Source organism: Rhinopithecus roxellana, chromosome 17 (assembly GCF_007565055.1).
Source record: "Rhinopithecus roxellana isolate Shanxi Qingling chromosome 17, ASM756505v1, whole genome shotgun sequence".
Taxonomy (NCBI): domain Eukaryota; kingdom Metazoa; phylum Chordata; class Mammalia; order Primates; family Cercopithecidae; genus Rhinopithecus; species Rhinopithecus roxellana.
In genome coordinates this window covers 50,839,324-50,862,244 of record NC_044565.1, presented here as the reverse complement: position 1 = coordinate 50,862,244, position 22,921 = coordinate 50,839,324, and positions in this window count along the sequence as shown.

Below are 22,921 nucleotides of genomic sequence, written 5' to 3'. Positions count from 1 at the left end.
GCAGAACCAGAGCATGGAAATAGCTGGAATCCAGTGGGCATGTGTGCTTCCGGCTGCTGCCCTGCTCATGCTCTCATCTAGCAGCCCGGTCTGCTGCATGGGAGGGAGCGAGGAGGGAGTGGTGACTGGTGGCCATGAGAACCCTGCTTGCCCCGAGGAGTCTGTGCCACAGAAGCACAGGATGGCAAAGCTGAAGCGACTGCCAGGCCATGTTAGCCCCATTCCCCATCGTACAGACCAAGCTGCAGAAGTCCAGACAGTGGGACTAGCATCCCCAATGTCAGACAGCTGGTGGAGGTGATAGAGCTAGAATCAAATTTCACTGTGCACAGTGGAAACCATCTGGTTTCTAGGTCTTTCTAGACCAATTGCAACCTTTTTACTGATACTGGCATAATACCAGTTTTCCCAAATAGTCTGCTTATCATCTCACTCCTCCACGTTAGGCTTCCTGAAGACTTCCTTCTCCATTCCCCATCTTTGACACCTCTAGACCAGTTGTGATGACTCTAGAGCAGCTGACCACAGAAAAAGACTGGGGTAATCCTACAAGGTGAAGCTCACGAGGCCAGTGCCTGCTTCCATGGTGCCTACCGCCAGGCCTGCTATTGCCTTTGAGATCTGACCCAGAACATAATGCCAAGAGCTTTCCATTAGATACAAATACCGGAATTTGGACACTCAGTTTTTTTTAGTGCCTCACATAGAAGAGCACCAGAATTGTCACCAGACAGAGCAACCCCAGATTCAAGGACAAATTGTTTGCATCTGTTAAAAGTCTTACAACCTAAGTTACCATTGGCTCCAAATAAAGTCAGTTTGGATTCTAGAAAACAGAAATCAACACTACCTTCTCTCTTTTATGAAAACTACCTTCTTGCCTATATCTTTGATGAGAACTGTGTGTTACACTTACTACATTCTCAGCACAGTAGAGCTTATTGATTCCTGGGATTTCTGTCCTCAAAGAGTCCTTAGGATCATCTAGTTAGAATTCCTTTCAATTTACAGATGCAGAAACTCAGCCCAAAATTCTTGTGTTTTTCCCTAGTTCTCGAGGCTGGTTATCTGATTTCACCCTCAGAACTATAATCTAGGTCTTTCTGCAACCCTGTGGAGGCGTCTGGTGAGCTGCAGAGGTGCCATGCTCTGCAGAAAATGGGAGGGATGGAGCCCTGTAGGACTGTCTTTGAAACCCCATTCCAGCTCCTTCTGAAATGCAAGGCTGAGCTGTAATCTAAGTCTTTCCAGATATTCACTGAAGTCAGACCTGGTGCCAACCACCTCTAAACAATGACGAGTCAAGTTTGCCCATTTGTGAGAGATGCGATGTGGCCTGGCCCTGTCTGTGCTTTCTTCCTGTGTGTGGGCTGCTCTGAGCAGGATGCGTGAAGCAGCAGAGACGAGGAAGCACCAAGGTTAGTGAAGGCCCCAGGACTACTGAAAGGACCCCTGACTTTACTGTGTCATGGCCTGTGTGGACACAGGTGGACATGGGGCAGGGGCTAGCCCTTCAAGGAGTCCCAGAGACCTCGTGTTGACTTATCTTCTGCCTAAGTGGTGAGAAAGGAGGTGGAGACATCTGTGACTGCAGCATCTGCAAGACAAAGTGGCAAAGGGAGCTTTCCACCCTGTCTGCTCTTCAAGCTCGTGGAATAGTAGGCTACCCGGAAGTATCTTACGATCGAAGCTTTTTGTGTGGCCCACGGTAAAATAAAGTAACTGAGGAGCAGCTATAAATAGGGTAGGACGCTCTTCCGGAGAGACTTCTCGTCGGGCGGTGGTCAGAGGCATCTGTGCCCACACCCAGGAATGCCCGGCAGGTCCCAAGGCCATGAGACTATGCAGAGGAATAAAAGAGGGTGGGCCGGGCCACAGCTGTGGCCACAGGCCCTGACGCTTCCTTCGAGGAAGGGTGCAACTGCATTCTTGTATCGGTGTCCTCCCGGGCCTTCCGGGGATTGCCCTGGAAGCAGCCTGCTGGAAGTGGAAAGCTATGTGTCCTTTAATTGCTGCTGATCCCTGGAAAATCCCCAGGCGTGGTTGCCTCTGGGGATGTCTTACCCCGGAATAGGCAGGTGTTTGAAGGTCTCTTGGCTTTCAGAGAAAAGGGAAATGCGACACTGGTGGCTGTTGAAGCCGGAATCTCTCTCTTTCTTCTTCGCACATTCTCTCTTCTCCTGTCCCTTTCTCTGTCCATATTTCCTCTCATCTTTTTAGAGAGGCAGAGAAGTTTTTAAAATAGGATACTAGGAATCTTAGAGCTGTAAATTTCTTTGCTTTCTTGCATTTTAAAGATTTAAGAACTGAGGCCCAGAGAGGGAGAGTGGCTTGTCCAGATTAGGAAAAATGAAGCCCAGAGCTTTTAAACTTCTCAATTTGGGATAGAGCCTCCTTCTTCCTCACTGACGCTCACTTGTCCTGAGGCACCTGCACCTTATCTGCAGAACAGCTGGACGGTCTATTTGCTTACCCATCTATCCACTCAGTTATACAGAGGGTTTCCGATTTTCCATGGCATTGTGAAACAAACCAAAACCACACAGCTGCCTGGATTTGGGGACCTGAGCTGAAAGATCCTCTTTGCTTCTCTGCCTGTTATTCTCTGTCCCTCAAGGCTATTTCCTAAGCTTTGCCATAGGGAGGGTGGACTGCACGCTCTGGAGTTCACTTGGGCACTAATGCTTTATTATCTCTCAAATCACTCTCATTCCATCTGAGTGTTGCAGAAATATATGCTTTGCGGGGAGCACAATGTTTAAGACACCCCAGTCCACCTGGCCTGCGAAGTTGGAAGCTCTCACCAACTTCACCAGACTTCAGAGTTGTTGTGAGATTGGCTAGAATGTGAGCCACTTGATATATGCCACCACTGTCTCCACACTCTCACATTCCTGTGCACGGCCCCTCAACAGCTGCTCCAGTGAGAATCCAAGTATAGGTCCCCCTGTGGCCACATTCTATGCTGCTTTTCGAATCAGCTTTTGGGCAAGGCCATTTCTGTGAAGGCCAACCAGCTAACCCTCATCTTACAGGCAAGAATTCCCTCACACATCTCACACATTCAATTTCAATGACTCGGTTCAGAGTTTATGTTCTTTTTCTTTTTCAGTCTTGCATTTACAAACTCACAGAAATGCAATCTGCAATAGTGTTACCATGGTTATGCTGAAATCGGCAAGGGCCTGGCTGGGGAGGGCTTAATACTTCCTACAACTGGGAAGTTGTGGAAGATCCCGCTGCAGCACGCTGGATGATTTAGAAAAGGCAAGTGATCTGGAAAGCTGGAGTTTGTCGTTTCTGTTCTAGACATTCAGTGTCAGGTCAAGTCTCAGGAAAGGTCTGCAGCTCTAGGACTCAAGGCTAGAATGTGAGCCAGTGCTCTCCAAAAGTCCCATAGTGTCACTGAAGTTAGTCCAAAGCCAGTCCAGGAAAGCTCTGACCCTTCACTCCAACTCTGCCTTAACCAGTCACATGTCAACTTCAGTCTGTTTCTGTCATAAAGAAAAGCATGATCCTTGCTTTTCGACATGTCTGAGAAGTCTTTCTCAGCCGTTTGAAATAATGTTGTTACCATGGCAAGAAAATTAAGTAGCCTTGCTCACCCTCAAGTTCCAAAACCTTAAAATACAGCCGCTGCCTGACCATGTGCATATCGTGAGAATCAAATAGAGTAACACAGGTAAAGTACCTGGCATGCACGTGAAGTTCCTTTTCTACTCTCAGTTCTGTCCCTACCATTCCCTGTTTTCCCTTCCCCAACCGGCTGTAGTAGAAAAAAACCTGAGGACACAAAAAGCTAGCTTCAGCCACCTAACCATCCCTGTGATTCTGAATGAGTCGCCTAACTTCCTCATTGGAAAAGTTGAAATAGTAACAATACAGCAATCATAACTTTGTTAGGATTACATGATTAAGATGACAGTGTAAATAATAATGATAGCTGATATCTATGTTAAATATTTTATTTACCTTTATTATTTGTGAGTACTATATGCCAAGTAGTTAATGCATCTCACTCACACAAACATATCAGGTGGATAACTATAATAATCTCTATTTTTCTCATGAGCGACTTGAGGCACAGAGAAGTTAAATAACCTTCCAAGGTAAGAGAGATGCTTCCAAGAGTCCACATTGGGAGTCCGTTTGTCCTGACTCACCTGTGGTGCCAGACATATCATCCTGCCCCAGTAAATGCCCTACCTGGGTGGAATGAACAAAGGTGAAGAAAGCATCATCTGCATTCCTACTGTAGATAGGGCTTTTGTATTTTTGCCCCAGGCTCTGGCTCTTGAAGTGGAGACCCATCATGCTGTTTGGTTTTTTGCCTTCAAGTGTTCAGGCAACCAGTGATGGAGGCTTCCTAGGACCACTTGCTTTTAATTCTGCTTGTTAGGATTTCTCAGGATCAAAGGGAAAATACATGCAGCTCTAAGTCTGTGACAGTGAGCAAATAGCGATCAATGCCTGGATGAAAAAATTTCGGGTTCAAGACCAATTCCGACCTCTCTCCTCCAGCTGTGTCCTCCTTAAGCACTGTGCCCCCTCCTGCTTCTGCCAAGACACAGTTGCTCTGGTGAGAACTCATGCGCTCTTGAGCTTAGAAGAGGCTAAGACAATTATTTTCAGAAATGAACCAAGTTAATGAGTGTAGATTCAACTTGCTATGATAGGAATTGGTTGACCCAGTAAATGTTATAAATCTTTTATAGGTGAATTACTTCCTTCTAAGCATATTTTTATAAATTCCTCCAAGTAATGAGTTGAATGGTATAGTGTTGCCTGGTTTGCATCTTCATTACCTGCAGTACTTGAAATTTATATTAAAACAGCACTCTATGCATAAAGTTATATAGAGATATTTAATTAATGGAATTACTGTGTGAAAAAAATATAAAGTGTTAATTGCTACAGTGCCCACAAAAATGAGAACTCCCAGGTGACCTGAGGCTGCAAAACATACATTTTGCACAGGAATCATTGATGTCTTTTTTTTCTTTTCTTCACAAATGCACCTGTTTCTAGTCCAGCCCTCTGGCTTTGCCTAGAATTCCCTCTCCATGTGGAATCGTGGAAGTGGCTAAAAATGCCTTCTCAGATACATCTCTGCAGAACCTTAATTTCTACTTCTGGCTGCTACAAGTCTTGCTTCTTTGTTATCATGACCTACGATCATGTAATGGACAGAATGTTGGAAATAATTCTCCTGCTAATTTAATGTTCATCCAAAGCTGACACATCGTCATTGCACCTTCCTTAGTTGATAAAACAGTCAAAAAGATTGATTAAGTCTGTTTTACTGCAGTGAGCACATTTTCCTCTTCTTCCTAGTGTCTTTGATCTTTAAATCTCAGTTCTTCAGTTTCTGTAGCAGGGATTCCCAAATTCTATTCTCTCAACTGGCACTGTTCCGTAAATGTAAATAAATTTGGATACATATGTGTGTTCCTTAGTTGGAAGGACTACTATTTATTTTTAGAGTGATCTTTCCTATGTTTTAATGCTTATATATTCCAAATGTGAGGTAATGATCAATTTTTGTTTTGTCTTGAATTTATGGATCTGTTAATATCCCAAATCTGAAAGGCACTTGCATAAGAATGCTGTTTTACGTTGATTCCAAATACACTCTCCCTATCCCATCTTCTTATTTCTGAAACTGAAACATAACTTACAGTCAGTGACAACTTAGTTTCAAGAAAATAGAGGTATATCTGTTATTACAATCTTATCACACGTGGATAAGATGAATTTTTACACAATACTTTTGCTTTGGTTTTCTCATCAGAGTCATACAATTGAGTGTGTGGATGAACATACTTTCTGAGCTGCATCAAGATATTTTGGGAGTGGCTGTTATAGATTGGATTTTGTTCCCTCAAAATCCATATGTGGTGTCCTTATAAGAAGAGAAAGACATCAGTCGCGCACAGAGGAAAGGTCATATGAGGACACCACAGGAAGGCAGCCATTGGCAAGACAAAGAGAGAGACCTCATCAGAATCCAACCCTGCTGTCACACTCTTCTTATAGCCCCTAGAACTGTGAGAAGCAATATTTTTCCTTAAGGCACCTAGTCTGTGATATTTTATTAAAGCAGCCGTAGATGACTAATTTTATTAAAGGAAGAGATCAATGTTGCCATGATGATATTGGGAATTATTTTGTGAATGAACTGCAGCTTGGCCAAACACACTGGAATGGACAAATTACAGATTATTATTTCTAATCTTTAATTGCAAAAGTCCTCCATGTGCATTGTATTAGTCCATGCTCATCCTGCTAATAAAGACATACCCAGGACTAGGTAATTTATAAAGGAAAGAGGTTTAACTGACTCACAGTTCCACATGGCTTTGGAGGCCTCACAATCATGGTGGAAGGTGAAGGAGAAGCGAAGTCATGTCTTACATGCAAGTCATGTCTTATATGCAAAGACAGCGTGTGCAGAACCGCTCTTTATAAAACCATCAGATCTCATGAGACTTGATCACAATCATGAGAACAGCATGAGAAAGACCCAACCTCATGATTCAATTACCTCTCACTGGGTCCTTCCACAACATGTGGGGATTATGGGAGCTACAATTCAAGGTGAGATGTTGGTGGGGATACAGCCAAACCATATTATCTATTAAAATTCAGCAATAAAATCTGAGTCTATTTATTAATTTAAAAAATAAACTCTCAGCAAAGAAAGAATAAAACTTCATCAAACTACAGAAAAGTATTTATAAAACCTATAGCTAATGTTACCCTTAATGGTAAAAGACTGGATGCTTTCTTCCTGAGACTGGGAGCAAAACATGGGTATCAGCTCTCACCACTTCTATTCAATGTTGTGAGAGGTCATAGCTAGAGTGATAATGCAAGAAAAATAAATAAAGGGATAATAATTGGGAAGAAAGAAGTAAAACTGTTGCTTTTCACAAAGGGCAGGATTGTCTATGAAGAACACTCTAAGGAATATTGAAAAAAACGAGTAGGATGAATAAATGAATTTGGCAAGGCTGTAAGATAAATGATTAATATATAAAACATAAGCAGTGAAAAAATATTTTTATAAAATACCATCTGTAAGAGCCTCACTTATATTTAGAAATAAATTTTATGACTGATGTGCAAGACCTCTGTAAAAACGTCTAGAAAACGTTACTGAGAAAAGACAGAAAAGGTCTAAATACGTAAAAAGATAGACAATGTTCATAAAATGAAATACGTAATGTTAAGATACCCATTTCTCCAAAATGATTCATAGATTCATTATGTTTCTAATAAAAATTTCAGCAGGCCTTTCAGAGTAATTGGTAAGCTGTTTTTAGAATTTATATGGAAATGCAAAGTATGTAGAATATCCAAAATATCTTGAAGAGTTGGGAAAGTTGGAAGACTTACACTAACTGATTTAAAGACTTACTTGGATCCTAGGCCTAAATGGAGAAACTAAAAGTCTAAAAATTCTAGCAGAAAACATTCTGCAATTTTAAAGTAGGCAAAGACTTCTTAGAACAAAAAAAAAAAACCATACAAATTAAAAATATATAAATTTATCTTATTCAAAGAAAAAGTCTTCTGATTTTCAAAAGACACAGTGGAAAATGTAAAAAGACAAGTCGTTGAGTGGGAGAAGGTACTCTTAATCTGAATAATTGGAAAAGGATTAATATCAAGATTACGTAAAGCATTTGTAGAAACCAATTTTGAGAAAAAAGTTCAACAAAAATGGGCATAAGACTTAAACAGACACTTCATAAAAGAAGATATACCAACGTCCAAGAAGCCTAAGAAATCCTATTTTATGTCATTTGTTTCTAGGAAAATGCAACTTAAAACCACAATGAGATGCTAGAATATATCCGCTTGCATGGAGAAATTGAAAGGACATACCCATCAAGTGTTGTCAGGCACATGGAGCAACTGGAACTCTGATATATTGAACTTGGGAATGTAAAATGGTAAGCCATATTTGAAAATAAGAATTGGCAGTGTTTTGTAAAGTTACACATACACTTATTATATTAGTTTTTACAAATTACTATGTAACAAATTACTGCAAATCTAGCAGCTTGAAACCACTCACATTTATTACCTCACAGTTTTTCTGGATTAGGAGTCCAGGCAATGCTTAGCTGGGTACTTTGCTCACAGGCTTCAATCAAGGTGTGGACAAGGGTTGAGGACTCATCTAAGGCTCACGGTGCTCTTGTAAGGTCATGTGGTTGTTGTGAGAAACTCATTTCCTTGCAGCTTGCTTCTTCAAGGCCAACAGGGGAATCTCTCACCGTTAGAGCCTCTTTTAAAAAGCTCAGTTGATTAGGTTAGGTTCACCCAGAAAAATCTCCCTATTAATTAACTTGAAGTCAACAGATTGGGAATGCTAATTACAGCTGCAAATCTCCACATCTTTGTTAACTAATCATAGAAATAACATTCATCATTGAGAAGTCCTACCCATAATCAAAAGAAAATGGTTATATAGGGTGTGTAAACCAGGAGTTGGGGGATCTTGGGAATAGTCTTAAGGAGTCTAACTGCTACACTTACAATATGACCCAATAATTCCACTACTAAATATTTATCCCAGGTAAATAAAAGTACACGTTCACAAAAAGACTAGTACATAAATGCTCATACTAATTTTATGCATTATCATAAAAAAACTAAAATAACTTCATATACCAACAGGTGAATAGATAAACAGACTGTGACATAGTCACACAACTTGGCAATATAAAGAGGAACAAACGGTTTGTGTTACACACCAATGAATCTCTAAAGCATGATATTGATCCAAAGAATTCAGACCCCAAGGAGTGTATACGTTATGATTCCATTAATGTGAAGTTCTGCAGTAGGCAAAATCCATCAATCCTTAATAGTAATATTAAGATAGAAATGGAATCATTCGTTCTAAAGGGCAGAGGAGGGTTGACTGCAAAGGGTCAAAAGGAAATTTTCTGGAGTGATGAAAATGTTTTATATCATGTTCAACGTGACCATTATTGTAAATGTATGCATTTGTCAAAATTTACCAAACTGTATACTCAAATTGTGTATGCATTTTATTGTATGTGAATTATTTCTCAATAAAGTTGACTTTAAAAAATATAGCTCTTCCACCAAAGAACAAACAAACAAAAACCAAATTTCAGAGGCCAGATTATCTTAGAATGGATTTAGAACCATTCCTCCACTCCCACATAGCAGTCATATTTGGAAGGAAATCATGTTTACCTATAGATGTGGAAATACACAGCCAGTGAGTCACCAGCATCTGGCACTTGTGATTGGCTTCATTTGTCTCGTAGTTTCTGGATCTTCAAACATCTTCACAATTGGCTCACTTTCTGTCTAATGCTATTGAGCGGCAAAGTGGTCCTTTTCTTCTAAGAACAGGGAATCACCTAAAAAGAAAAAAAAAAAAAGATAGTTTAAACATTTATAGCAAAATTTGCCATGATAGCATGGCAAAAGATCCAGTTTCTCTTACAGAAGTTACTGTAAGGCTTTATAGACAGACTTACACACATGTGTACAAACATACATGCATATCAACTTATTTCTTTACGCATATCTTCTTTACCAAGAACAGCTCATTCAGCAGAAAGACTAGACACTAATTCCAATAGTATATTATGTGAATAGTTAAAATTGTATGCTGCCAAATTGTCACCAAATCTCGCTCACCAAACTGCTTTGATTCAACTGAACAGCAAACGAGCATGGAGAAGGGGTGCTGTACCATACATGAACAGTTGCAGGACCTAGGGAAGATAAAAAGCAAGAGTTTGATGAGGAAGGGCCTGCATTGGGCTCTCCAATTTTCTTTCCTATAAGAATCTGTGTAAGCCCAATAGAACATGTCACTCATTTCTTGGGAACTAGTAGAGATTCTGTAAGTAAATGAGTGAAAATGTCTATATCTTTCTGTATCTGTGAAACTTTTCAGAGGAAAAAGTATCCCATATGTAAGTCGAGATTAAATATTCTTTTAATAATTCTATATTTATCTCAGTGTTTTAAAAATGTGTTTTATGAACAGTATGACAGAAGAAATGTTTTCAATTCACATCAAAGAGTTTGAGAAGACATTGAGACTGTTATGAAAGGGAACTCAATAAGAGAACCAAACAAATGCCACCTGACTCATCCTTACAACACCCCAGTAGGATATTCCTCAAACTGAAAATTTTGTAGATGAGGAATCATGGCCAGAGAGTTTCTAATTCTCCTCATTTTAAGGCAAAGCCCAAAGCAGTATAGCTAGCGGACACTGGAGCTAGAAATTAGACTTGCACCTGTTCTCCAGGCAGGAAAGGAAGGCCAGGTTGGTGATTTCAGTGTGTCATACAATTAGGTAGCTGGATACACAGATGAGGTCAGAGGAGGTGCTGAACACAGCCAGTTGGGAGACGAGGTCATTCTGGGCTTCCTTGGGTACATTGACTCTGGGACTGAGATGTGTGAGAGGAGATATGTGAAGAGGGGACTGAAGGATCGGCGGATGCGAGAAAAAAAGGCAACAGCGAGAATGACCAGGGATGGTGAGTATAGCTGGAGGACCAGAGGCAAGAGTACAAGATGAGTTGGCCCCACTCAAGTCATTAACAGCCATAGTTAGTAATGTAACAGCATTAAAATCTGAATTGCATGTTTCAAGTCTGTGAAATTGCAATAGCTGCCTTTATAACTGTGAGTTTCCAACCTTATCCACATGCTCAGAGATCTTTAAAAGTATGTGAGCAATATACTAAGCTATGTACTTAGAATGCAAGTAATAAAGGCTCTCATTACCACCAGAATATTGTGAACGACAGTCAAAGGGAGTCAGATGTGTGAAATGGGCAAAGTGCACAATTAAAAAATTCTCTAAAAAGTAACACATTCTCCTAAAAGTATCTAAAATAAATCCCAAGATATCTTCATACAATGTTAAAAGAACTGTACCTTCTAAAGCAAACAAACAAAAATCTTTGCCTTTTTTTCATAATTCTATAATGCAAGGTGAACATTACGTTTTACCCATAATTTATTTTTGAACACTCGATTCTCAAAAATGATCAAAATGGGTCAGATCCAAGTGTCTGTATGTGTCTAAATTGCACAGCATTAAATTTAGTGTTTGGTGGGAGACAGGAGGTAAATTTGAGGGAATGACATATACAAGCATGTGAAAGGTATTCTACTGTGTAGGACTTAAATATAGTCACTTATTTTGTCCTAGTGGAAAAGGAGAACCTTGCTATGAATACCAAATAGCTTTGTATTACTTGAAAAGCCTTTTGATACAACTCAAGGTATTGACTTCACAAACATTAGAAAGGGAACTTTTTAGGTGCACACTCTTATTAAAGCTATTTAATACTAATGAATGTGAAATGCAGTAGTAATCACATTTATTTCTAGCCATTTGTTCTTTTTTAATTAACAAGAATGCAAACTTTAACAACCCTTCCTAAACAAACATGTGCTTTTGGGTAAGCTACAAATATTCATTCAAAACCTACAAACATTAATACAGAAGGTCTCTACAATGAAGCACTACATTCAATTTTAATTATTAGCGTTAAATTTTATTCACAATATTGTTGGAGATTTAAAGCTGGATCTGTATACCTCTCTTTTCTGTTACAGCTAGAAGGAGTATAGCAAAATATCCGGGAATGAAGCACCATTAACTAATGCCTTACTCAATAACAGTTTGTGATAACCCTAACACAAATTGTTCTACTTTAAAACTCAATTTCAGATAACTCTAACTTCTGTTTTCACTCAGAATCCAATTATGACAAGGATGGCATTATCTACAAGCAGATTTCGAAGTTTAGGGCTTGAGTTGTTGAGAATTCCTATAAAACTCCTTCTACATTATTTTTTAGTATTTCCCATGCTCAGAGTCTCTAACAGCCACCTGCTCCAAGAGACTTTCTCAAACCTCTCATTCCCTTTCAAATACCTGTGAACACTTTCATTGATATGCTTGTTTAAGATTCATAGAATTGTCTTTTGCTGTTAGCTCTAATGGAAAGTGTGTATGAAGATCCTTGGAGTTACGATCTAACAGAGATCTGTTATGTTCATATATTTCCAACCCTCAGTCCAATACCTTTGCCACCTTTTACTACGAAGACTCTGAGAATTCAGTACGTTGAATTGAAGTCAGTACATTGAACACTCGTGGTTGGAAACTCTAAGCCATCACAATTTTTCCTTAAAAACATGAATGTATCAATATTGTTGATGAAATAAATCAAAATTATTGACACGAGTTGTAACAGTTTGTTCTTTAGACTCTTCTGTATGGATTAAATTTATTCCAATAGGTGCTTATTATTTTCATAGTTCAATTAACTGGAATAGTAACATCTTACACGACAGGCCCTAAATCAACTCCTTGAGACATAAAGACTGAGTTTCATGTGTTGATCACTTGCTCCTTTTGCAACTTTTGTAGGAACCAGTCAGTCCGATGTCCCTACACATCTCTGATGGCTTCTCCAAACTAAATATTTTAGGTTCTTCAATGTTATTTCCCAGATGCTTAAATTAAGGATTACATCTACTCGATTTTTGTATCCTAGCAACTTGTGCAGTGTTGGGAGTGTATTCAGTCTGGGGCCCAGGTAATGTTAGCAGAATAATTGATTTTATATCACTTCACCAGAATGGTTATTTTTCTGTGGAAAGCATGAGTTTGACTGTTTTTCTTGAAGTGAAGCCCCTCAATTGTCTCCTGATCTGCGCCCACAGTGATGTGCTTCTTTAAATGGAACCGAAGGTTATTTTGGTGTCTGTGCAGCCACATTGCACCATTGACTCCCATAAAGTTATTTGTCAATAAAATATTGAGTTGTTTTCATAGGTTGTGCTCTGTCATTCTGTGCAACTTGTACAGTGTGATTTTATTAACTTGAGCCTACTGTTTCTTACTCTTTGCACTATCAATAATCAACGCTGACATGTATTTACTGCTTACTATGTGCTAGGCATAGTTCTAGGACTTCTCTATGCTTTATCTGCATTACTTCAATTACGTCTCTTAGTGACTCTGTCAGGTAGACCAGGGGTAGTTTGAAGCAAATAGTTTGAGCCTAGGGAATTCAAGGGTTGCATTTGATTGACTATATTTTATTACCACTCACTTGTTAGAACTTAGAAAACTGACTTTCACGGAAGAAGTCCTAGTTGCCTAATCAATAAAATGGGTACCTCTTTGCTTCCTGAAACTATAGAGAATATTCTAGAGAATCAGAAAGTACTATTGCAAAAATAAGAGATGGCTAGATTTCTGAAAAGTTTTATTATAGCAATGTGCATAGTACCTTGCTACTTAAAGACCAGCAGCTGCCTGACAACTCCGAGGACATGCGAAATCTCAGTTCTCTGTTCAGGTCTAGTGAATCAAAATCTGCATCTTCACGAGATCCTCCCTATGTGTATGCAGATCTGAGAGTCAGAAATATAGTGAAAGGGGGCTGCACTTACAGAGAGGGGCCGGTTTAAGCCCCAGCTCCAGCACATAGTGCCTGTTTGAAGAAGTTACTTAACATTTCCAGCCACAGCCTCTTCATTTAAAAAAGCAGGCAAATGTCATCTACCTCAGAGTGGCAGCTTAAAATAAACTAGATTTAATATACATGCATGATCAGCCCAGCACCCAGCATGTCACTGATAATGTTCCCATATTGATTGAATCCAGATATGATATTTTGAAACAATGCTTTCCTTTCTCTAATTTTTTAAAAAAGATACACCTTCATTGTAGAAAATCTGCAAAATACATTTTTAATGTGCAGTTTTATTTCAGTTTTTAGCTGTATAAAACCTGACATGTCTGTGAGTATTGTGTCCAGTTAAGTGGCTGTTATGAAAAAGTACTTGCACTTTGGAAAAGCAGGTTCTATTTTCTTAAAATACATCTATGATAACAAGAACACAAGTCCTCATAATATGTTATATATAAAAATCTTCATAAGGGGTAGATCTAGGTTGAAAGAACCCAGCCTTTTGAATTGGGCTGGCTCAAGTTTAGACCAAGAAGGCAACTTCAGTGGATAAATGCCTTAAGGCAAGATATTTAAGTCACATAAACTTCAGTTTCTTCATCTGTAGGGATGCTGTTAGGAAGGCTTAATTGAGATGAGGTGGGTAGCTAAGAGGCTGTCATAGAGGATACTTGATCTGTGGTGGCTATCATGTGATACGTTATAAAGAAACTCTGCTTTGGACAGCCTCTTCTAAAAGAAAAAAGAAATCGAGCTTAGTAGCTACAGGAATTCCAAGTAGCTTTCAGATACACAATTTAACCGTGTCTGAAAGGACCTGAGAGTATGGTGATAAAAGCTCCTTGGGATGAAATTTAAAGGCTAATGTTGCAAAGGTGGGTGTTTTCCGTTAAAGTAGTTTAATCCACACTCTAAAATAAGTGATTATATAAGTTTTCTTTATTACCTGTAAAACGCTGATTTCTTTTTTTTTTAAGACTTGGAAAAGCAAGGCTGAAAAAGGTAGCCCAGGAGAGCTGAGGTTTGTCTTCCAACAGAACTCCGCAAGGACCATGGGTTGCAACACATTTCCAATTTGTCTTCCACTTTTTTTGTCAAGTTTTCTCATCTTTCAGTCAAGGTAAAGCCATTGGAAGGGTAGTCAGTTCATTATCAAAAGACAAAGATGACGATGGCAGAGAGTAAGGGACTCAGCATAGCTTGCAGAATCGGTTTTCAAACTGCTTGTTGAAAATCCTGCTGATCACAGGTCGTATAAACCTGACATGCAAATTTCACAGAGTGGGAGTTTGAACTGGGTTCCAGGGCATTGTTCTAAGGTAGGTAGCTTCATAGAATAGCTATGTATGGATCCTGCCTGCAACTTCCTCTGAAAAAGGCAACTGGTTGTGGTGGAGGGAGCATTGACTGGGGCTGGGAGAGATGGCTCTGCTGAGTGGAACACGTTTTGGAGGACTGCACTTCAATGCCTTCATGCCACACACTTGTCGCGAGGGAGGCCCCAGGCACTTTGACCTCCCTGACAGTACAAGTGGATTATGGTGCCTGGCCCCTCAGACACGCCCTGCACTCCTCTTCGAAGAGGCTCTCCCTGCCATGTGTGTTCTTCGGCTTTTAATGGAGAGTGGAAAGGAAACTAGGAAGAAACAGTGAGACAGGGCAAAGGCTAGCACACTTTTTCTGAGAGTTTTGAAGAGAAATATGGGTAAGCGGCTCCCTTTCCAAATGTACCTGTTTATATGAGACATAATATTTAACGACGCCACGTGGTTGACCAACACAGTCTCATCTTTGCAATTGATATGCAGTCAAGTGCTCTGTAATGATGTTTTGCTCAATGATGGACCCCATATATGACAGTGATCCCATACGATTATAAGGAAGCTGAAACCTTCCCATCACCTAGTGACCCCGAAGCACCCAGCATTCCCCACTGTGTGTGTGGTGTGCTGGTGTAAGCAAACCTACTCTGCTGCCAGGCAGTGTAAAAGCCCAAAGCTTACAACTATGCATAGTACATCAGACCTGAGAAGGATACTAAATGACCGTGACACTGGCTTATTATTTACTATGCTATACTTCTGTTATTATTTTAAAGTGTGCTCTTACTTATTAAAAATAATGTAATGTAAAATAGTCTCAGGTAGGTCCTTCAGGAAGTATCCAGAAGTAGGCATTGTTGTCAGAGGAGAAAACAGCTCCATGCCTGCTACTGCCCATGAAAAACTTCCAGTGGGACAAAATGTGGAGGTGGGAGATAGTGGCATTGATGATCCTGACCCTGTGTAGGCCTAGGCTAATATGTGTGTTGTGTCTTAATTTTTAATAAAAAAAATTGAAAAGTAAAAAAAATAAAATTAAAATGTTCTATCATAAGGTTAAAAGAAAGAAAATATTTTAATACAAGTGTACAATGTATTGTGTCTTAAGCTGTTATTACAAGGAAGTCAAAACGTTTTTTAAAACTTAGAAGTTTATACAGCAAAAAAGCTACAGCAAGCTAAAGTTGATTTACTATTTTAAAAAGTATATTTTAAAATACATTTGGCCGAGCACAGTGGCTCACACTTGTAGTCCCAGCACTTTGGGAGACCAAGGTAGGGTGATGGCTTTAGCCTGGGAGTACGAGACCAGCCCAGACAACATGGAGAAGTCCTGTATCTACAAAAAATACAAACATTAGCTGGGCGTGGTGGCGTATACCTGTGGTTCCAGCTACTCGGAGATTGAGACGAGAGGATTGCTTGAGGTAGAGGTTGCAGTGAGCTGAGATTGCGCCACTGGACTCAGCCTGGGTGACAGAGTGAAACCCTGTCTCAAAAAAATATAGAATTAACAAAATAAAATATCAAATGGAAATAAATGTAATGCAGCCTAAGTGTAGAGGGTTTCTAAAGTCTTCAGTAGTGCACAGTAATGTCCCAGGCCTTCCCGTTCACTCACCACTCACGCTCTGACTCACCCAGAACCACTTCCAGTCCTGCAAGCTCCATTCAAGGTGAGTGCCCTACATGGGTGTACGATTTCCTATCTTTTATACTGTATTTTTACTGTGCCTTTATTATGCTTAGACACACATTCTAACCATTGTGTTACAACTGCCTATAGTATTTCATACAGTAGCATCCTCTTCAGGTCTGCAGCCTAGGAGAATACCATCCAGCCTAGGTGTGCAGTAGGCTATACCATCTGGATGTGTGTAAGTACTTAACTCTATGATGTTTACACAATGATGGAATCGCTTAATACCACATTTCTCAGGACATATCCCTGACTTTAGGAGAGGCACCCATGTGTATTCATTGAGATGCTGTTTGGTACAGGTCACAATGTTGGGTAATGTCATGGGAAGGAATGCAAGCAGTAAAATGCATGATCCCTGCACCAGGCAAACTTAATGCCTACCAGAGAACACAAGGCAAAGGTGCACACAGTTGCATGAAAATAAGGCAGCAAGTGATAGCCTGAGGCAGCATGTGACAGGAATGCATGAACAGTGCAAGGCTACCACTCCTCACACTGGAGGAGTACGGATGTCTTGCAGAAAAGTGGTGAGTCATTTCCCAGCAGGTGGAAGGATTCCAGATAGCAGAGATGAGAGAAGAGGGAAGCAAAGTAGCATGAATAAAATCACAGCTGTAGAAAGGACTCAGGTGTGCCCTAGAAATACAGATGTTATGTTCTCTGTTTTTTAAGTCTCTCTCTCTCTCTCTCTCTCTCTCTCCATATATATATATATGTAGCATTTCCTTCACCATTTATACACACACACACACATACACACACACTTTGGGAGACTGAGGCAGGTGGATCATGAGGTCAAAAGATTGAGACCATCCTGGCCAACATGGTAAACCCTGTCTCTACTAAAAATACAAAAATTAGCTGGGCGTGGTGGTACATGCCTGTAGTCCTAGCTACTGGTGAGTCTGAGGCAGGATAATCCCTTGAACCCAGATGGCGGAGGTTGCAGTGAGCCGAGATCGCGCCACTGCACTCCAGCCCGGTGACAGAGTGAGACTCCATCTAAAAAATATATATATATATACATACACACACACACACACATACATATATTTAATTTATGTGTTATATTGTATACACACATATAAATAAATGCAAAATATTAAAATATGTGTTAAAACCCTTTAGAACCTATTTATAAAATACTTTTCTAAAACTAATTTTAAATGTGTTACAAAAAAGAAAAGCTCAAGAGATTTTTTTCTCTGTCTTTTTTTTTTTAGTGGCCAGAATAAATATTAGCTGACCTGAGGAGACATTTGAAAATCCTTGGACCATCTTAACTCTCTAAAATCAAATATTTACCTCCCTGAAGTTCTCAAAACAAAAGCTTCTGCTGAAAGGGTCTTGCCAGCAAAACAAATGTTGGCTGCAGAATGTTACAGTTGGCCTGTTAAGACATTACCAAATAAATTGCTTGATTGCCAAATCATACTCTTTGTTTGGAAAATTACTAAGATTGGTCGTATGGCCTGGGAGTTAAAGTTAGCTTTTTATAGATGAGTGTAATTTCATTCTGCAATAGGATTGTCAGTAGAACAGAGCAGTGTTTACTTTATGGATAATATACATTTCAAAACATTGGGAAGCTCATATGCAAAGGCAATTACTTGCCCCTAAAATAAATACTCGCTGGAAGATGCACATTTCACATCATTATGTTCAGTGGAATGCCAGCCCCTCCACGAGCTCAGGACCTCTGTAAATGTAAATGTTTATAAAAAGATTTTGCTGTAGAAATAAACCTCAGTGATTTGGACTTCACTAACTTGGAATGTATAATGTCACTTGTAGAGACTAACTTGAAATTCTTCTTTTAAGATAGAGTGAGCATAATTTCAGGGGAACTTTTTAAACTGTTTAACACATTTTAAGCACTGTGGGTAGCATTTATTTGCATGCTAGCAATGTAAATGACTGTTACAAATCACTCTGATCTATGATTTAAGCAAGTTCCCTCTGGACCCTTAGACATGTGGACTGTTAACCACTGAGGATTTTGTCATTGATGTTTTGTTTTGTTTCACATGTTCTTAAAAATTAATAAAGCTGCATGCATTTTATGCTGTCCTCAACTTTATCCTCTGTACCTAATTTCTATGAGTCGGTAAGGCATGTTTTGAATAACTTATCTGCCATGTGGCTGGGAAATCAGGTAGCATTTCTTCTTACACACATGCTCAATAGTAAAAGACAGCTACCTTATGAACAGTTAAGCCTGATATCTTTCAAAATTCTTCGAGTTGATATAAAATCCAGAATTCTCCAGCAACAAGCTATTGCATATGGCACTCGTACTTCACATTAATAATGAATATGTGTTGAGCCCTTGCTGAGTTTTGACTGTGTTCCATACATAAAGACAGCATCCTCTGCCCTAGAGGCTTGGCATAAATTACCCAGATTAATCAATAGAGAACAGGCCAGCAGAACAGAGAGTAGGAGAGAAAAACACTATTCTAACTGTGGCGGTGCAATAATATTGCTTCTTATTGAGCACGATACCCAAACTAAATGGAGCTACTGTCATGAAAAGATCATCAGCTTTGCAATGTAAAAATTGTGGAATATCAGCTCTGCTATACATAAGAATTTTTGAAAAGCAGACATGCCCAACTCTCGTCATGAACGGAGGGGATCGGGAGTGGGGTCTGACTAGGAAGTTTCTGAAAAGCCTAAGAGGCAATTCTGATGCATGCTGGCTGTTGCTATCAACTGGAAAATGGAAGCAATGTTCTCAAGAGTTGGAGAAGCAGAGTGTTACCTTTTTATTCACCAGGCCCATGATTGGCAGAGTTAGTACTCCCACCTGAGCTTTGCTATAATATTGATACAATGGCACACTCTTAAGGGTTGCACTAGGGAATATACAAGGAAGGGCATAAGAAATTGTAGTATTTTGTAAAGATGTGTGAGCTTATTTTCAGACTAGAGGTTTGGGTGAATGAAATTTTGTATGTTGAGAGTATTTTGCCAAATTTTACCAAGCTAGCTTACTAATAAATACTGCCCTCCAAAGCCTTTATCAGAGCTCCCATACTAGGCTGAACATTCAATTCATGAAATGACCAAGTAATCCCTTCTGGCTTGATAGAAATGGACCATCCAGGAAGTGGATTTTCTTACAAATACTGTACCTATGACTTGTGTGGCTGTGTCAGTAACATGAAACTAGCATGGATCTGAGACTAGTACTTAGCTGTGTGATACCTCATAAACACAGAGGAAATATTTAGCATATTAAGAGATATGGAAGACATAAACATGGTTCATACCGAACTTTTTGACATGGAAACTCTATTTCCCAAAACCATAAAAAATGCATTAGGTGGAATTAATAGCAGATTAGATACTGCAGAAGAAAAAATTAGTTACTTGAAGGCATAGTAATAGAAGCTAGTCAAAATAAAGCACAAATAAATGACTGGAAAAATGTGAACAATGCTAAGAGAGTTTTGGGACAACATAAAATGCCATAACATACATGTAATTGAAGGTCTGAAAGATAAGGTGGGGAAGCAGAGATGAGCATTGGAATAAATACATAATGGATGAATTTTCTCCAAATTTGTTGAGAACTCCAAACTCACAAATCCAAGAAGCTCAGCAAACCTCAAGCACACACTCACAAATGTAGAAAACCACATCACAAACAAGCTGCTTTAAATCAGTGAGAGGCAGAGATTTTAAAAGTATCCAGATTACAGGACTGTATACAGAGAAGTAAAGATAAACAGGGTAGCTAACTTCTTCTTAGAAAAAAACAGTAACCTGAAACCAGTATATTATATAAAACATAGAGTAAAACCGCAAAAACTTTAGAGGAAAACATAGGAAATATTTGTGACCTTGGGTTGGGCAAATATCTATTTGGGATTATATGAAGAGAGTGGATAATTAAAGAAAAGCTGATCAACTTGAATTCATCAACATTAAAAACGTTTTCTTTGTTCAAAAAAGATTGATAATTAAGTGAAAAGACAAGCAAGCTGCAGCCTGAGAGTAAACATCTGCAAAGCACACACTTGGTAAAGAACTTGTTTCCAGAATTTATCTTACAACTCAGAAAGAAGATAAACCACCACATAGTAAAGTGGAGAAAATATGTCAACACATGCTCCACCCAAGAAGATATAAAGATGGTAAATAAGCACAGGGGAAGATGCTCAAAATCCATGCTAATTGGAGAAATAAAAAAAGCACCAGGAGTTCCCATGATATGCCTGTTAGAAGGCATAAAGTTAAAAGGAGTGACAATACCACGTGCTGACAAGGAGGAAGGACATCTGACATCTGCACACATTGCTGGTGGCAATGCAATGAAACTGTTTGGCAGTTTCTTATAAAGTTAAAATATATAATATATACCATATGTATGGGGTTCCTAGGGCTGCCAGAACAAAGTACCACAAAGCATCACACACAGGCTGGCTTAAACAACGTGCATTTATCATCCCACAGTTCTAGGACAGAGAGCTGAGATCAAGGTGTCGACAGCATTGGTTCCTTCAAAGAGCTGTGAAGAAGGATCTGCCTAGGCGCTTTTCTATTTTCTGGTGATTCATTGGGTCTTTGTCATTCCTTGGCTTCAAGACACACCTCCCCAATCTCTGCTTTTATCTTCACATGCCTCTATGTCCAAATATCTTATTTTTATAATGACAACGGTCATACTGGGTTAGGGCTCACCCGATTTATCTCATTTTAACTTGATTATTAGACAAAACCCTATTTCCAAATAAAGTCACATTGGCAGGTACTGAGGGAGAGGACTTGAACATCTTCAGGTGTCACGATTTAACCCATCCTGCCATAGGACCAAGCAATTTCACACCCAGGTATTTTTCCTCAAGGGGTTTTATGAAGTTTATATGATATTAAAATCTCAAGGGATCCAATTGCTATTTGTAGAATTTTTACTATACCAAGCCCTGCCCTTCAACTTGTACATGCAGGTTGGATGGAAATAAAAAATTGCTTTATTCTGGCCTTCAACACATTTATTTAAAATACACTGTATTATTTGCATTGTGTATGATCCTGCACATGAGAAGTTTCCAGTCTAGAGGCAGATATGAAATGTGGTTCTCAAAATTTACAATGCCAAACAGTATTTCCTTGTGTAATAAAAGTTGCAGAAAAAGTTTCTAGTATATTCAGAAGAGCTGTAAACTGTTTTTACTTGAGGAGGATCAGGGGTGGCATTATGAAAACTGTGGCATTTCAGCCCAAACTTAAAAATTCTGAACAAAGTAGTGAGAGGGAAAGGGAATCCAGACAGAGAGAACAGGAAAAGTGAAGTGAAGGAGATGGGAATGTAAACAAATATATGTAATCAACAGTCAACCACGGATAGGCTGAAGCAAGCTGGGAGAGCACGCTGCAGAGAGGGACGAGGCAAGCTTGAAAAGGCCAGGATGCCAGCCTGTGTTCCGGGAACAACAGGGACAAAGGGAGACATACTAAATGGGAAAGTGACAGAATTAGTGCCACTGCAGCAAGATGAATCTTGCACTAGGTGCAGAGTGAATAGCTACTCGGGAGTCTGAGGCAGTAGAATAGCTTGAACTCAGGAGGCAGAAGTTGCAGTGAGCCGAGATCGCACCATTGCACTCCAGCCTGAGCAACAAGAGCGAAACTCTGTCTCAAAAATAAATAAATAAATAAACAAACAAACAAACAAACAAACAAATAAAAAGAAAGGGGAGAGTCACACAAGTGGCCACGCAGTGGGCTACTGAGTAAGCACAGATCCCTGGCTAGACAGGGGCTCAGTTCATCCATTTGGTAAGGTTTCCTGTTCATACAGCTAGCCTGCTGGAAGTCAATTTTCTTTTTTTTCTTTTCAGTTGTGTGTGTGTGTGTTATACTTTAAGTACTAGGGTACATATGCACAATGTGCAGGTTTGTTACACATGTATACATGTGCCATGTTGGTGTGCTGCACCCATTAACTCGTCATTTACATTAGGTGTATCTCCTAATGCTATTTCTTCCCCCTGCTCCCACCCCATGACAGGCCCCGGTGTGCGATGTTCCCCACCCTGTGTCCAAGTGTTCTCGTTGTTCAATTCCCACCTTTTGAGTGAGAACATGTGGTGTTTGCTTTTCTGTCCTTGCAATAGTTTGCTCAGAATGATAGTTTCCAGCTTCATCCATGTCCCTACATATGAACTCATTCTTTTTTATCACTGCATAGTATTCCATGGTGTATATGTGCCACGTTTTCTTAATCCATTCTATCATTGATGGACATTTGGGTTGGTTCCAAGTCTTTGCTATTGTGAATAGTGCCACAATAAACATACTTGTGCATGTGTCTTTATAGTAGCATGATTTATAATCTTCTGGGTATACACCCAGTAATGGGATTGCTGGGTGAAATGGTA